This window comes from Pseudophryne corroboree, unplaced genomic scaffold (assembly GCF_028390025.1).
Source record: "Pseudophryne corroboree isolate aPseCor3 unplaced genomic scaffold, aPseCor3.hap2 scaffold_1516, whole genome shotgun sequence".
Lineage (NCBI taxonomy): Eukaryota > Metazoa > Chordata > Amphibia > Anura > Myobatrachidae > Pseudophryne > Pseudophryne corroboree.
In genome coordinates, this window is record NW_026968148.1 from 58,118 (window position 1) to 75,021 (window position 16,904).

At 34.7% G+C, this 16,904-nt stretch overlaps 7 non-coding genes across 7 annotated transcripts; all 7 read left to right on the forward strand.

Annotated features, from left to right (window-relative positions):
* Positions 1–3,177: 3,177 nt before the first annotated feature.
* On the forward strand, positions 3,178–3,251 carry TRNAS-ACU (transfer RNA serine (anticodon ACU)). The gene has a single exon. It is a non-coding gene; the product is annotated as a tRNA-Ser (tRNA).
* A 2,260-nt stretch (positions 3,252–5,511) lies between these two features.
* Positions 5,512–5,585, forward strand: TRNAS-ACU (transfer RNA serine (anticodon ACU)). Its single transcript has one exon. It is a non-coding gene; the product is annotated as a tRNA-Ser (tRNA).
* Positions 5,586–7,845: 2,260 nt separating this feature from the next.
* TRNAS-ACU (transfer RNA serine (anticodon ACU)) lies at positions 7,846–7,919 on the forward strand. The gene has a single exon. It is a non-coding gene; the product is annotated as a tRNA-Ser (tRNA).
* Positions 7,920–9,010: 1,091 nt separating this feature from the next.
* Positions 9,011–9,084, forward strand: TRNAS-ACU (transfer RNA serine (anticodon ACU)). The gene has a single exon. It is a non-coding gene; the product is annotated as a tRNA-Ser (tRNA).
* A 3,430-nt stretch (positions 9,085–12,514) lies between these two features.
* Positions 12,515–12,588, forward strand: TRNAS-ACU (transfer RNA serine (anticodon ACU)). The gene has a single exon. It is a non-coding gene; the product is annotated as a tRNA-Ser (tRNA).
* Positions 12,589–14,847: 2,259 nt separating this feature from the next.
* On the forward strand, positions 14,848–14,921 carry TRNAS-ACU (transfer RNA serine (anticodon ACU)). Its single transcript has one exon. It is a non-coding gene; the product is annotated as a tRNA-Ser (tRNA).
* A 1,094-nt stretch (positions 14,922–16,015) lies between these two features.
* TRNAS-ACU (transfer RNA serine (anticodon ACU)) lies at positions 16,016–16,089 on the forward strand. Its single transcript has one exon. It is a non-coding gene; the product is annotated as a tRNA-Ser (tRNA).
* The last annotated feature ends 815 nt before the right edge of the window (positions 16,090–16,904 follow it).

Sequence of the window (16,904 nt, forward strand, 5' to 3'; positions counted from 1 at the left end):
ATTTGTTCTCTGAAAAGTGTCCACAAAGCCAAGTCTCTGATTAACACCTTTGTAAGGATGGTTTTTCACCTATTACTAAATTAAACTTGCTTCATTGGAAAGGCAGCAAGATGCATCCTCATTTCAATGTCTACTGAAATAATACAGGTTGACACCAGGAAACATTAACGCCACTGCATCCTTGCTGCTTTCTCATGTGGAAGTCTGTTTAATGTGAAAACAAGGTGATATCTAATTAGCACACAGGTAAGGAATTAAGAAAATCTTTATTTAAGGGTGAAAATGTTTCTCACAAAATCGTTGCCCCAATGCATCATTGAAATTCAAGCTGGAAAGATGATTTTAATATATCACTTGTACATTTTGTATTGCTCTTCTGGTGACAATGTAGTTTGTTTTTGTCAATTACCATTTTAATAATAGGGTAAAGAAAATTAAGTGGATGTTTAAAAGAAAACAATACTTTCAATATACTATTAAAACAAATTAAAATGGTAAAAGTTATTGTACTTTAATGAAAAATAAAAGAGCAAAAATATCAATCCCAGTTTTGGATTACTTTAATTAACAAAAAAAATGCATATAGCAGAGGATAGTTTTAATCTGCCTACCTCTGCGTTATGGGCCCCGCATGCTTCCATTGCAGTACTTTGCTGCACATGTAAGTGCAAGAGGTCCTGAAGCACTCACTCATCATGGGAAAGTACCAATGTGTTTCTTCGTTGGTGGATGGAAGAAACATCTTACAAAAACTCTCCAGATTATTGACTTTTTAAAGTTTTTCTAGGAAACGTTTTAGATGAATGCTTATTAGCCTTTGTCAGTATGTACTTTTGCAAAGTGTCTCTGTGGCGCAATCAGTTAGTGTGTACGGCTATAAACCAAAAGGTTGGTGGTTCAATCCCACCCAGGGATGTAATTGACCTTGTTATCAGATTTTGGTGATCTTTAAGTAGACAAGTCAAAATTTCAAACCCCCTCTTATGGTGTAGGGTACCTGGCCTTCTCTGATGTAATCAGAGTTAAATTTGATTCAGTGATTTTATAAAAACAGCTAGGAAGCACAATTTAGCAGTGGGTTGCAGAGAAAAAGGAATATGCTGGCAAAAAAATCCAATTGAGTGATTAAACAGCTCTTCATTTTCTGGCTTTATTTTTATGCTAACAAATTTGTTCTCTGAAAAGTGTCCACAAAGCCAAGTCTCTGATTAACACCTTTGTAGGGATGGTTTTTCACCTATTACTAAACTAAATTTGCTTCATTGGAAAGGCAGCAAGATGCATCCTCATTTCAATGTCTACTGAAATAATACGGGTTGACACCAGGAAACATTAACGCCACTGCATCCTTGCTGCGTTCTCATGTGGAAGTCTGTTTAATGTGAAAACAAGGTGATATCTAATTAGCACACAGGTAAGGAATTAAGAAAATCTTTATTTAAGGGTGAAGATGTTTCTCACAAAATCGTTGCCCCAATGCATCATTGAAATTCAAGCTGGAAAGATGATTTTAATATATCACTTGTACATTTTGTATTGCTCTTCTGGTGACAATGTAGTTTGTTTTTGTCAATTACCCTTTTAATAATAGGGTAAAGAAAATTAATGGATTTTTGAAAGAAAACAATACTGTCAATATACTATTAAAACAAATTAAAATGGTAAAAGTTATTGTACTTTAATGAAAAATAAAAGAGCAAAAATATCAATCCCAGTTTTGGATTACTTTAATTAACAAAAAAATGCATATAGCAGAGGATAGTTTTAATCTGCCTACCTCTGGGTTATGGGCCCAGCATGCTTCCATTGCAGTACTCTGCTGCACATGTAAGTGCAAGAGATCCTGAAGCACTCACTCATCATGGGAAAGTACCAATGTATTTCTTCATTGGTGGATGGAAGAAACATCTTACAAAAACTCTCCAGATTATTGACTTTTTAAAGTTTTTCTAGGAAACGTTTTAGATGAATGCTTATTAGCCTTTGTCAGTATGTACTTTAGCAAAGTGTCTCTGTGGCGCAATCAGTTAGTGTGTACGGCTATAAACCAAAAGGTTGGTGGTTCAATCCCACCCAGGGACGTAATTGACCTTGTTATCAGATTTTGGTGATCTTTAAGTAGACAAGTCAAAATTTCAAACCCCCTCTTATGGTGTAGGGTACCTGGCCTTCTCTGATGTAATCAGAGTTAGATTTGATTCAGTGATTTTCTAAAAAACAGCTAGGAAGCACAATTTAGCAATGGGTTGCAGAGAAAAAAATATGCTGGTAGAAAAATCCAATTGAGTGATTAAACAGCTCTTCATTTTCTGCCTTTATTTTTATGCTAACAAATTTGTTCTCTAAAAAGTGTCCACAAAGCCAAGTCTCTGATTAACACCTTTGTAGGGATGGTTTTTCACCTATAACTAAATTAAACTTGCTTTATTGGAAAGGCAGCAAGATGCATCCTCATTTCAATGTCTACTGAAATAATACAGGTTGACACCAGGAAACATTAACGCCACTGCATCCTTGCTGCTTTCTCATGTAGAAGTCTGTTTAATGTGAAAACAAGGTGACATCTAATTAGCACACAGGTAAGGAATTAAGAAAATCTTTATTTAAGGGTGAAGATGTTTCTCACAAAATCGTTGCCCCAATGCATCATTGAAATTCAAGCTGGAAAGATGATTTTAATATATCACTTGTACATTTTGTATTGCTCTTCTGGTGACAATGTAGTTTGTTTTTGTCAATTACCCTTTTAATAATAGGGTAAAGAAAATTAAGTGGATTTTTTAAAGAAAACTATACTGTCAATATACTATTAAAACAAATTAAAATGGAAAAAGTTAATGTACTTTAAGTAAAAATAAAAGAGCAAAAATATCAATCCCAGTTTTGATTACTTAAATTAACAAAAAAAAAATGCATATAGCAAAGGATAGTTTCAATCTGCCTACCTCTGGGTTATGGGCCCAGCATGCTTCCATTGCAGTACTCTGCTGCACATGTAAGTGCAAGAGATCCTGAAGCACTCACTCATCATGGGAAAGTACCAATGTGTTTCTTCGTTGGTTGATGGAAGAAACATCTTACAAAAACTCTCCAGATTATTGACTTTTTAAAGTTTTTCTAGGAAACGTTCTAGATGTATGCTTATTAGCCTTTGTCAGTATGTACTTTTTGCAAAGTGTCTCTGTGGCGCAATCGGTTAGTGTGTCTGGCTACTAACCAAAAGGTTGGTGGTTCAATCCCACCCAGGGACGTAATTGACCTTGTTATCAGATTTTGGTGATCTTTAAGTAGACAAGTCAAAATTTCAAACCCCCTGTTATGGTGTAGGGTACCTGGCCTTCTCTGATGTAATCAGAGTTAGATTTGATTCATTGATTTTATAAAAACAGCTAGGAAGCACAATTTAGCAGTGGGTTGCAGAGAAAAAGAAATATGCTGGCAAAAAAAATCCAATTGAGTGATTAAACAGCTCTTCATTTTCTGGCTTTATTTTTATGCTAACAAATTTGTTCTCTGAAAAGTGTCCACAAAGCCAAGTCTCTGATTAACACCTTTGTAGGGATGGTTTTTCACCTATTACTAAATTAAACTTGCTTCATTGGAAAGGCAGCAAGATGCATCCGCATTTCAATGTCTACTGAAATAATACAGGTTGACACCAGGAAACATTAACGCCACTGCATCCTTGCTGCTTTCTCATGTGGAAGTCTGTTTAATGTGAAAACAAGGTGATATCTAATTAGCACACAGGTAAGGAATTAAGAAAATCTTTATTTAAGGGTGAAAATGTTTCTCACAAAATCGTTGCCCCAATGCATCATTGAAATTCAAGCTGGAAAGATGATTTTAATATATCACTTGTACATTTTGTATTGCTCTTCTGGTGACAATGTAGTTTGTTTTTGTCAATTACCATTTTAATAATAGGGTAAAGAAAATTAATGGATTTTTAAAAGAAAACAATACTTTCAATATGCTATTAAAACAAATTAAAATGGTAAAAGTTATTTGTACTTTAATGAAAAATAAAAGAGCAAAAATATCAATCCCAGTTTTGGATTACTTTAATTAACAAAAAAAATGCATATAGCAGAGGCTAGTTTTAATCTGCCTACCTCTGGGTTATGGGCCCAGCATGCTTCCATTGCAGTACTCTGCTGCACATGTAAGTGCAAGAGATCCTGAAGCACTCACTCATCATGGGAAAGTACCAATGTGTTTCTTCGTTGGTGGATGGAAGAAACATCTTACAAAAACTCTCCAGATTATTGACTTTTTAAAGTTTTTCTAGGAAACGTTTTAGATGAATGCTTATTAGCCTTTGTCAGTATGTACATTTGCAAAGTGTCTCTGTGGCGCAATCAGTTAGTGTGTACGGCTAAAAACCAAAAGGTTGGTGGTTCAATCCCACCCAGGGACGTAATTGACCTTGTTATCAGATTTTGGTGATCTTTAAGTAGACAAGTCAAAATTTCAAATCCCCTCTTATGGTGTAGGGTACCTGGCCTTCTCTGATGTAATCAGAGTTAGATTTGATTCAGAGATTTTATAAAAACAGCTAGGAAGCACAATTTAGCAGTGGGTTGCAGAGAAAAAGAAATATGCTGGCAAAAAAATCCAATTGAGTGATTAAACAGCTCTTCATTTTCTGGCTTTATTTTTATGCTAACAAATTTGTTCTCTGAAAAGTGTCCACAAAGCCAAGTCTCTGATGAACACCTTTGTAAGGATGGTTTTTCACCTATTACTAAATTAAACTTGCTTCATTGGAAAGGCAGCAAGATGCATCCTCATTTCAATGTCTACTGAAATAATACAGGTTGACAGCAGGAAACATTAACGCCAATGCATCCTTGCTGCTTTCTCATGTGGAAGTCTGTTTAATGTGAAAACAAGGTGATATCTAATTAGCACACAGGTAAGGAATTAAGAAAATCTTTATTTAAGGGTGAAGATGTTTCTCACAAAATCGTTGCCCCAATGCATCATTGAAATTCAAGCTGGAAAGATGATTTTAATATATCACTTGTACATTTTGTATTGCTCTTCTGGTGACAATGTAGTTTGTTTTTGTCAATTACCATTTTAATAATAGGGTAAAGAAAATTAAGCGGATTTTTGAAAGAAAACAATACTGTCAATATACTATTAAAACAAATTAAAATGGTAAAAGTCATTGTACTTTAAGTAAACATAAAATAGCTAACATATCAATCCCAGTTTTGGATTACTTTAACAAAAAAAATGCATATAGCAGAGGATAGTTTCAATCTGCCTACCTCTGGGTAATGGGCCCAGCATGCTTCCATTGCAGTACTCTGCTGCACATGTAAGTGCAAGAGATCCTGAAGCACTCACTCATCATGGGAAAGTACCAATGTGTTTCTTCGTTGGTTGATTTAAGAAAATTCTTACAAAAACTCTCCAGATTATTGACTTTTTAAAGTTTTTCTAGGAACCGTTCTAGATGAATGCTTATTAGCCTTTGTCAGTATGTACTTTTTGCAAAGTGTCTCTGTGGCGCAATCGGTTAGTGTGTCTGGCTACTAACCAAAAGGTTGGTGGTTCAATCCCACCTAGGGACATAATTGACCTTGTGATCAGGTTTTGGTGATATTTAAGTAGACAAGTCAAAATTTCAAACCCCCTCTTATGGTGTAGGGTACCTGGCCTTCTCTGATGTAATCAGAGTTAGATTTGATTCAGTGATTTTATAAAAAACAGCTAGGAAGCACAATTTAGCAATGGGTTGCAGAGAAAAAAATATGCTGGTAGAAAAATCCAATTGAGTGATTAAACAGCTCTTCATTTTCTGCCTTTATTTTTATGCTAACAAATTTGTTCTCTAAAAAGTGTCCACAAAGCCAAGTCTCTGATTAACACCTTTGTAGGGATGGTTTTTCACCTATTACTAAATTAAACTTGCTTCATTGGAAAGGCAGCAAGATGCATCCTCATTTCAATGTCTACTGAAATAATACAGGTTGACACAAGGAAACATTAACGCCACTGCATCCTTGCTGCTTTCTCATGTAGAAGTCTGTTTAATGTGAAAACAAGGTGATATCTAATTAGCACACAGGTAAGGAATTAAGAAAATCTTTATTTAAGGGTGAAGATGTTTCTCACAAAATCGTTGCCCCAATGCATCATTGAAATTCAAGCTGGAAAGATGATTTTAATATATCACTTGTACATTTTGTATTGCTCTTCTGGTGACAATGTAGTTTGTTTTTGTCAATTACCCTTTTAATAATAGGGTAAAGAAAATTAAGTGGATTTTTTAAAGAAAACTATACTGTCAATATACTATTAAAACAAATTAAAATGGTAAAAGTTATTGTACTTTAAGTAAAAATAAAAGAGCAAAAATATCAATCCCAGTTTTGATTACTTAAATTAACAAAAAAAATGCATATAGCAAAGGATAGTTTCAATCTGCCTACCTCTGGGTTATGGGCCCAGCATGCTTCCATTGCAGTACTCTGCTGCACATGTAAGTGCAAGAGATCCTGAAGCACTCACTCATCATGGGAAAGTACCAATGTGTTTCTTCGTTGGTTAATGGAAGAAACATCTTACAAAAACTCTCCAGATTATTGACTTTTTAAAGTTTTTCTAGGAAACGTTCTAGATGTATGCTTATTAGCCTTTGTCAGTATGTACTTTTTGCAAAGTGTCTCTGTGGCGCAATCGGTTAGTGTGTCCAGCTACTAACCAAAAGGTTGGTGGTTCAATCCCACCCAGGGATGTAATTGACCTTGTTATCAGATTTTGGTGATCTTTAAGTAGACAAGTCAAAATTTCAAACCCCCTGTTATGGTGTAGGGTACCTGGCCTTCTCTGATGTAATCAGAGTTAGATTTGATTCATTGATTTTATAAAAACAGCTAGGAAGCACAATTTAGCAGTGGGTTGCAGAGAAAAAGAAATATGCTGGCAAAAAAATCCAATTGAGTGATTAAACAGCTCTTAATTTTCTGGCTTTATTTTTATGCTAACAAATTTGTTCTCTGAAAAGTGTCCACAAAGCCAAGACTCTGATTAACACCTTTGTAGGGATGGTTTTTCACCTATTACTAAATTAAACTTGCTTCATTGGAAAGGCAGCAAGATGCATCCGCATTTCAATGTCTACTGAAATAATACAGGTTGACACCAGGAAACATTAACGCCACTGCATCCTTGCTGCTTTCTCATGTAGAAGTCTGTTTAATGTGAAAACAAGGTGATATCTAATTAGCACACAGGTAAGGAATTAGGAAAATCTTTATTTAAGGGTGAAGATGTTTCTCACAAAATCGTTGCCCCAATGCATCATTGAAATTCAAGCTGGAAAGATGATTTTAATATATCACTTGTACATTTTGTATTGCTCTTCTGGTGACAATGTAGTTTGTTTTTGTCAATTACCCTTTTAATAATAGGGTAAAGAAAATTAAGTGGATTTTTTAAAGAAAACTATACTGTCAATATACTATTAAAACAAATTAAAATGGTAAAAGTTATTGTACTTTAAGTAAAAATAAAAGAGCAAAAATATCAATCCCAGTTTTGATTACTTAAATTAAAAAAAAAATGCATAGAGCAAAGGATAGTTTCAATCTGCCTACCTCTGGGTTATGGGCCCAGCATGCTTCCATTGCAGTACTCTGCTGCACATGTAAGTGCAAGAGATCCTGAAGCACTCAGTCATCATGGGAAAGTACCAATGTGTTTCTTCGTTGGTTGATGGAAGAAACATCTTACAAAAACTCTCCAGATTATTGACTTTTTAAAGTTTTTCTAGGAAACGTTCTAGATGTATGCTTATTAGCCTTTGTCAGTATGTACTTTTTACAAAGTGTCTCTGTGGCGCAATCGGTTAGTGTGTTTGGCTACTAACCAAAAGGTTGGTGGTTCAATCCCACCCAGGGACGTAATTGACCTTGTTATCAGATTTTGGTGATCTTTAAGAAGACAATTCAAAATTTCAAACCCCCTGTTATGGTGTAGGGTACCTGGCCTTCTCTGATGTAATCAGAGTTAGATTTGATTCAGTGATTTTATAAAAACAGCTAGGAAGCACAATTTAGCAGTGGGTTGCAGAGAAAAAGAAATATGCTGGCAAAAAAATCCAATTGAGTGATTAAACAGCTCTTCATTTTCTGGCTTTATTTTTATGCTAACAAATTTGTTCTCTGAAAAGTGTCCACAAAGCCAAGTCTCTGATGAACACCTTTGTAAGGATGGTTTTTCACCTATTACTAAATTAAACTTGCTTCATTGGAAAGGCAGCAAGATGCATCCTCATTTCAATGTCTACTGAAATAATACAGGTTGACAGCAGGAAACATTAACGCCAATGCATCCTTGCTGCTTTCTCATGTGGAAGTCTGTTTAATGTGAAAACAAGGTGATATCTAATTAGCACACAGGTAAGGAATTAAGAAAATCTTTATTTAAGGGTGAAGATGTTTCTCACAAAATCGTTGCCCCAATGCATCATTGAAATTCAAGCTGGAAAGATGATTTTAATATATCACTTGTACATTTTGTATTGCTCTTCTGGTGACAATGTAGTTTGTTTTTGTCAATTACCATTTTAATAATAGGGTAAAGAAAATTAAGTGGATTTTTGAAAGAAAACAATACTGTCAATATACTATTAAAACAAATTAAAATGGTAAAAGTCATTGTACTTTAAGTAAACATAAAATAGCTAACATATCAATCCCAGTTTTGGATTACTTTAACAAAAAAAATGCATAGAGCAAAGGATAGTTTCAATCTGCCTACCTCTGGGTTATGGGCCCAGCATGCTTCCATTGCAGTACTCTGCTGCACATGTAAGTGCAAGAGATCCTGAAGCACTCAGTCATCATGGGAAAGTACCAATGTGTTTCTTCGTTGGTTGATGGAAGAAACATCTTACAAAAACTCTCCAGATTATTGACTTTTTAAAGTTTTTCTAGGAAACGTTCTAGATGTATGCTTATTAGCCTTTGTCAGTATGTACTTTTTACAAAGTGTCTCTGTGGCGCAATCGGTTAGTGTGTTTGGCTACTAACCAAAAGGTTGGTGGTTCAATCCCACCCAGGGACGTAATTGACCTTGTTATCAGATTTTGGTGATCTTTAAGTAGACAATTCAAAATTTCAAACCCCCTGTTATGGTGTAGGGTATCTGGCCTTCTCTGATGTAATCAGAGTTAGATTTGATTCAGTGATTTTATAAAAACAGATAGGAAGCACAATTTAGCAGTGGGTTGCAGAGAAAAAGAAATATGCTAGCAAAAAAAATCCAATTGAGTGATTAAACAGCTCTTCATTTTCTGGCTTTATTTTTATGCTAACAAATTTGTTCTCTGAAAAGTGTCCACAAAACCAAGTCTCTGATTAACACCTTTGTAGGGATGGTTTTTCACCTATTACTAAATTAAACTTGCTTCATTGGAAAGGCAGCAAGATGCATCCTCATTTCAATTTCTACTGAAATAATACAGGTTGACACCAGGAAACATTAACGCCACTGCATCCTTGCTGCTTTCTCATGTGGAAGTCTGTTTAATGTGAAAACAAGGTGATATCTAATTAGCACACAGGTAAGGAATTAAGAAAATCTTTAAGGGTGAAGATGTTTCTCACAAAATCGTTGCCCCAATGCATCATTGAAATTCAAGCTGGAAAGATGATTTTAATATATCACTTGTACATTTTGTATTGCTCTTCTGGTGACAATGTAGTTTGTTTTTGTCAATTACCATTTTAATAAAAGGGTAAAGAAAATTAAGTGGATTTTTGAAAGAAAACAATACTGTCAATATACTATTAAAACAAATTAAAATGGTAAAAGTTATTGTACTTTAAGTAAAAATAAAAGAGCCAAAATATCAATCCCAGTTTTGGATTACTTTAATTAACAAAAAAAAAATGCATATAGCAGAGGATAGTTTCAATCTGCCTACCGCTGGGTTATGGGCCCAGCATGCTTCCATTGCTGTACTCTGCTGCACATGTAAGTGCAAGAGATCCTGAAGCACTCACTCATCATGGGAAAGTACCAATGTGTTTCTTCGTTGGTTGATGGAAGAAACATCTTACAAAAACTCTCCAGATTATTGACTTTTTAAAGTTTTTCTAGGAAACGTTTTAGATGAATGCTTATTAGCCTTTGTCAGTATTGACTTTCGCAAAGTGTCTCTGTGGCACAATCAGTTAGTGTGCACGGCTATTAACCAAAAGGTTGGTGGTTCAATCCCACCCAGGGACGTAATTGACCTTGTTATCAGATTTTGGTGATCTTTAAGTAGACAAGTCAAAATTTCAAACCCCCTGTTATGGTGTAGGGTACCTGGCCTTTTCTGATGTAATCAGAGTTAGATTTGATTCAGTGATTTAATAAAAACAGCTAGGAAGCACAATTTAGCAGTGGGTTGCAGAGAAAAAGAAATATGCTGGCAAAAAAAAATCCAATTGAGTGATTAAACAGCTCTTCATTTTCTGGCTTTATTTTTATGCTAACAAATTTGTTCTCTGAAAAGTGTCCACAAAACCAAGTCTCTGATTAACACCTTTGTAGGGATGGTTTTTCACCTATTACTAAATTAAACTTGCTTCATTGGAAAGGCAGCAAGATGCATCCTCATTTCAATTTCTACTGAAATAATACAGGTTGACACCAGGAAACATTAACGCCACTGCATTCTTGCTGCTTTCTCATGTGGAAGTCTGTTTAATGTGAAAACAAGGTGATATCTAATTAGCACACAAGTAAGGAATTAAGAAAATCTTTAAGGGTGAAGATGTTTCTCACAAAATCGTTGCCCCAATGCATCATTGAAATTCAAGCTGGAAAGATGATTTTAATATATCACTTGTACATTTTGTATTGCTCTTCTGGTGACAATGTAGTTTGTTTTTGTCAATTATCATTTTAATAAAAGGGTAAAGAAAATTAAGTGGATTTTTGAAAGAAAACAATACTGTCAATATACTATTAAAACAAATTAAAATGGTAAAAGTTATTGTACTTTAAGTAAAAATAAAAGAGCCAAAATATCAATCCCAGTTTTGGATTACTTTAATTAACAAAAAAAAATGCATATAGCAGAGGATAGTTTCAATCTGCCTACCGCTGGGTTATGGGCCCAGCATGCTTCCATTGCTGTACTCTGCTGCACATGTAAGTGCAAGAGATCCTGAAGCACTCACTCATCATGGGAAAGTACCAATGTGTTTCTTCGTTGGTTGATGGAAGAAACATCTTACAAAAACTCTCCAGATTATTGACTTTTTAAAGTTTTTCTAGGAAACGTTTTAGATGAATGCTTATTAGCCTTTGTCAGTATGGACTTTCGCAAAGTGGCTCTGTGGCACAATCAGTTAGTGTGCACGGCTATTAACCAAAAGGTTGGTGGTTCAATCCCACCCAGGGACGTAATTGACTTTGTTATCAGATTTTGGTGATCTTTAAGTAGACAAGTCAAAATTTCAAACCCCCTGTTATGGTGTAGGGTACCTGGCCTTTTCTGATGTAATCAGAGTTAGATTTGATTCAGTGATTTAATAAAAACAGCTAGGAAGCACAATTTAGCAGTGGGTTGCAGAGAAAAAGAAATATGCTGGCAAAAAAAATCCAATTGAGTGATTAAACAGCTCTTCATTTTCTGGCTTTATTTTTATGCTAACAAATTTGTTCTCTGAAAAGTGTCCACAAAACCAAGTCTCTGATTAACACCTTTGTAGGGATGGTTTTTCACCTATTACTAAATTAAACTTGCTTCATTGGAAAGGCAGCAAGATGCATCCTCATTTCAATTTCTACTGAAATAATACAGGTTGACACCAGGAAACATTAACGCCACTGCATCCTTGCTGCTTTCTCATGTGGAAGTCTGTTTAATGTGAAAACAAGGTGATATCTAATTAGCACACAGGTAAGGAATTAAGAAAATCTTTATTTAAGGGTGAAAATGTTTCTCACAAAATCGTTGCCCCAATGCATCATTGAAATTCAAGCTGGAAAGATGATTTTAATATATCACTTGTACATTTTGTATTGCTCTTCTGGTGACAATGTAGTTTGTTTTTGTCAATTACCCTTTTAATAATAGGGTAAAGAAAATTAAGTGGATTTTTGAAAGAAAACTATACTTTCAATATACTATTAAAACAAATTAAAATGGTAAAAGTTATTGTACTTTAATGAAAAATAAAAGAGCAAAAATATCAATCCCAGTTTTGGATTACTTTAATTAACAAAAAAAATGCATATAGCAGAGGATAGTTTTAATCTGCCTACCTCTGCGTTATGGGCCCCGCATGCTTCCATTGCAGTACTTTGCTGCACATGTAAGTGCAAGAGATCCTGAAGCACTCACTCATCATGGGAAAGTACCAATGTGTTTCTTCGTTGGTTGATGGAAGAAACATCTTACAAAAACTCTCCAGATTATTGACTTTTTAAAGTTTTTCTAGGAAACGTTCTAGATGTATGCTTATTAGCCTTTGTCAGTATGTCCTTTTTGCAAAGTGTCTCTGTGGCGCAATCGGTTAGTGTGTCTGGCTACTAACCAAAAGGTTGGTGGTTCAATCCCACCCAGGGACGTAATTGACCTTGTTATCAGATTTTGGTGATCTTTAAGTAGACAAGTCAAAATTTCAAACCCCCTGTTATGGTGAAGGGTACCTGGCCTTCTCTGATGTAATCAGAGTTAGATTTGATTCATTGATTTTATAAAAACAGCTAGGAAGCACAATTTAGCAGTGGGTTGCAGAGAAAAAGAAATATGCTGGCAAAAAAAATCCAATTGAGTGATTAAACAGCTCTTCATTTTCTGGCTTTATTTTTATGCTAACAAATTTGTTCTCTGAAAAGTGTCCACAAAGCCAAGTCTCTGATTAACACCTTTGTAGGGATGGTTTTTCACCTATTACTAAATTAAACTTGCTTCATTGGAAAGGCAGCAAGATGCATCCGCATTTCAATGTCTACTGAAATAATACAGGTTGACACCAGGAAACATTAACGCCACTGCATCCTTGCTGCTTTCTCATGTGGAAGTCTGTTTAATGTGAAAACAAGGTGATATCTAATTAGCACACAGGTAAGGAATTAAGAAAATCTTTATTTAAGGGTGAAAATGTTTCTCACAAAATCGTTGCCCCAATGCATCATTGAAATTCAAGCTGGAAAGATGATTTTAATATATCACTTGTACATTTTGTATTGCTCTTCTGGTGACAATGTAGTTTGTTTTTGTCAATTACCATTTTAATAATAGGGTAAAGAAAATTAATGGATTTTTAAAAGAAAACAATACTTTCAATATGCTATTAAAACAAATTAAAATGGTAAAAGTTATTGTACTTTAATGAAAAATAAAAGAGCAAAAATATCAATCCCAGTTTTGGATTACTTTAATTAACAAAAAAAATGCATATAGCAGAGGCTAGTTTTAATCTGCCTACCTCTGGGTTATGGGCCCAGCATGCTTCCATTGCAGTACTCTGCTGCACATGTAAGTGCAAGAGATCCTGAAGCACTCACTCATCATGGGAAAGTACCAATGTGTTTCTTCGTTGGTGGATGGAAGAAACATCTTACAAAAACTCTCCAGATTATTGACTTTTTAAAGTTTTTCTAGGAAACGTTTTAGATGAATGCTTATTAGCCTTTGTCAGTATGTACTTTTGCAAAGTGTCTCTGTGGCGCAATCAGTTAGTGTGTACGGCTATAAACCAAAAGGTTGGTGGTTCAATCCCACCCAGGGACGTAATTGACCTTGTTATCAGATTTTGGTGATCTTTAAGTAGACAAGTCAAAATTTCAAATCCCCTCTTATGGTGTAGGGTACCTGGCCTTCTCTGATGTAATCAGAGTTAGATTTGATTCAGTGATTTTATAAAAACAGCTAGGAAGCACAATTTAGCAGTGGGTTGCAGAGAAAAAGAAATATGCTTGCAAAAAAATCCAATTGAGTGATTAAACAGCTCTTCATTTTCTGGCTTTATTTTTATGCTAACAAATTTGTTCTCTGAAAAGTGTCCACAAAGCCAAGTCTCTGATGAACACCTTTGTAAGGATGTTTTTTCACCTATTACTAAATTAAACTTGCTTCATTGGAAAGGCAGCAAGATGCATCCTCATTTCAATGTCTACTGAAATAATACAGGTTGACAGCAGGAAACATTAACGCCAATGCATCCTTGCTGCTTTCTCATGTGGAAGTCTGTTTAATGTGAAAACAAGGTGATATCTAATTAGCACACAGGTAAGGAATTAAGAAAATCTTTATTTAAGGGTGAAGATGTTTCTCACAAAATCGTTGCCCCAATGCATCATTGAAATTCAAGCTGGAAAGATGATTTTAATATATCACTTGTACATTTTGTATTGCTCTTCTGGTGACAATGTAGTTTGTTTTTGTCAATTACCATTTTAATAATAGGGTAAAGAAAATTAAGTGGATTTTTGAAAGAAAACAATACTGTCAATATACTATTAAAACAAATTAAAATGGTAAAAGTCATTGTACTTTAAGTAAACATAAAATAGCTAACATATCAATCCCAGTTTTGGATTACTTTAACAAAAAAAATGCATATAGCAGAGGATAGTTTCAATCTGCCTACCTCTGGGTAATGGGCCCAGCATGCTTCCATTGCAGTACTCTGCTGCACATGTAAGTGCAAGAGATCCTGAAGCACTCACTCATCATGGGAAAGTACCAATGTGTTTCTTCGTTGGTTGATTTAAGAAAATTCTTACAAAAACTCTCCAGATTATTGACTTTTTAAAGTTTTTCTAGGAACCGTTCTAGATGAATGCTTATTAGCCTTTGTCAGTATGTACTTTTTGCAAAGTGTCTCTGTGGCGCAATCGGTTAGTGTGTCTGGCTACTAACCAAAAGGTTGGTGGTTCAATCCCACCTAGGGACATAATTGACCTTGTGATCAGGTTTTGGTGATATTTAAGTAGACAAGTCAAAATTTCAAACCCCCTCTTATGGTGTAGGGTACCTGGCCTTCTCTGATGTAATCAGAGTTAGATTTGATTCAGTGATTTTATAAAAAACAGCTAGGAAGCACAATTTAGCAATGGGTTGCAGAGAAAAAAATATGCTGGTAGAAAAATCCAATTGAGTGATTAAACAGCTCTTCATTTTCTGCCTTTATTTTTATGCTAACAAATTTGTTCTCTGAAAAGTGTCCACAAAGCCAAGTCTCTGATTAACACCTTTGTTGGGATGGTTTTTCACCTATTACTAAATTAAACTTGCTTCATTGGAAAGGCAGCAAGATGCATCCTCATTTCAATGTCTACTGAAATAATACAGGTTGACACAAGGAAACATTAACGCCACTGCATCCTTGCTGCTTTCTCATGTAGAAGTCTGTTTAATGTGAAAACAAGGTGATATCTAATTAGCACACAGGTAAGGAATTAAGAAAATCTTTATTTAAGGGTGAAGATGTTTCTCACAAAATCGTTGCCCCAATGCATCATTGAAATTCAAGCTGGAAAGATGATTTTAATATATCACTTGTACATTTTGTATTGCTCTTCTGGTGACAATGTAGTTTGTTTTTGTCAATTACCCTTTTAATAATAGGGTAAAGAAAATTAAGTGGATTTTTTAAAGAAAACTATACTGTCAATATACTATTAAAACAAATTAAAATGGTAAAAGTTATTGTACTTTAAGTAAAAATAAAAGAGCAAAAATATCAATCCCAGTTTTGATTACTTAAATTAACAAAAAAAAATGCATATAGCAAAGGATAGTTTCAATCTGCCTACCTCTGGGTTATGGGCCCAGCATGCTTCCATTGCAGTACTCTGCTGCACATGTAAGTGCAAGAGATCCTGAAGCACTCACTCATCATGGGAAAGTACCAATGTGTTTCTTCGTTGTTTAATGGAAGAAACATCTTACAAAAACTCTCCAGATTATTGACTTTTTAAAGTTTTTCTAGGAAACGTTCTAGATGTATGCTTATTAGCCTTTGTCAGTATGTACTTTTTGCAAAGTGTCTCTGTGGCGCAATCGGTTAGTGTGTTTGGCTACTAACCAAAAGGTTGGTGGTTCAATCCCACCCAGGGACGTAATTGACCTTGTTATCAGATTTTGGTGATCTTTAAGTAGACAATTCAAAATTTCAAACCCCCTGTTATGGTGTAGGGTATCTGGCCTTCTCTGATGTAATCAGAGTTAGATTTGATTCAGTGATTTTATAAAAACAGATAGGAAGCACAATTTAGCAGTGGGTTGCAGAGAAAAAGAAATATGCTAGCAAAAAAAATCCAATTGAGTGATTAAACAGCTCTTCATTTTCTGGCTTTATTTTTATGCTAACAAATTTGTTCTCTGAAAAGTGTCCACAAAACCAAGTCTCTGATTAACACCTTTGTAGGGATGGTTTTTCACCTATTACTAAATTAAACTTGCTTCATTGGAAAGGCAGCAAGATGCATCCTCATTTCAATTTCTACTGAAATAATACAGGTTGACACCAGGAAACATTAACGCCACTGCATCCTTGCTGCTTTCTCATGTGGAAGTCTGTTTAATGTGAAAACAAGGTGATATCTAATTAGCACACAGGTAAGGAATTAAGAAAATCTTTAAGGGTGAAGATGTTTCTCACAAAATCGTTGCCCCAATGCATCATTGAAATTCAAGCTGGAAAGATGATTTTAATATATCACTTGTACATTTTGTATTGCTCTTCTGGTGACAATGTAGTTTGTTTTTGTCAATTACCATTTTAATAAAAGGGTAAAGAAAATTAAGTGGATTTTTGAAAGAAAACAATACTGTCAATATACTATTAAAACAAATTAAAATGGTAAAAGTTATTGTACTTTAAGTAAAAATAAAAGAGCCAAAATATCAATCCCAGTTTTGGATTACTTTAATT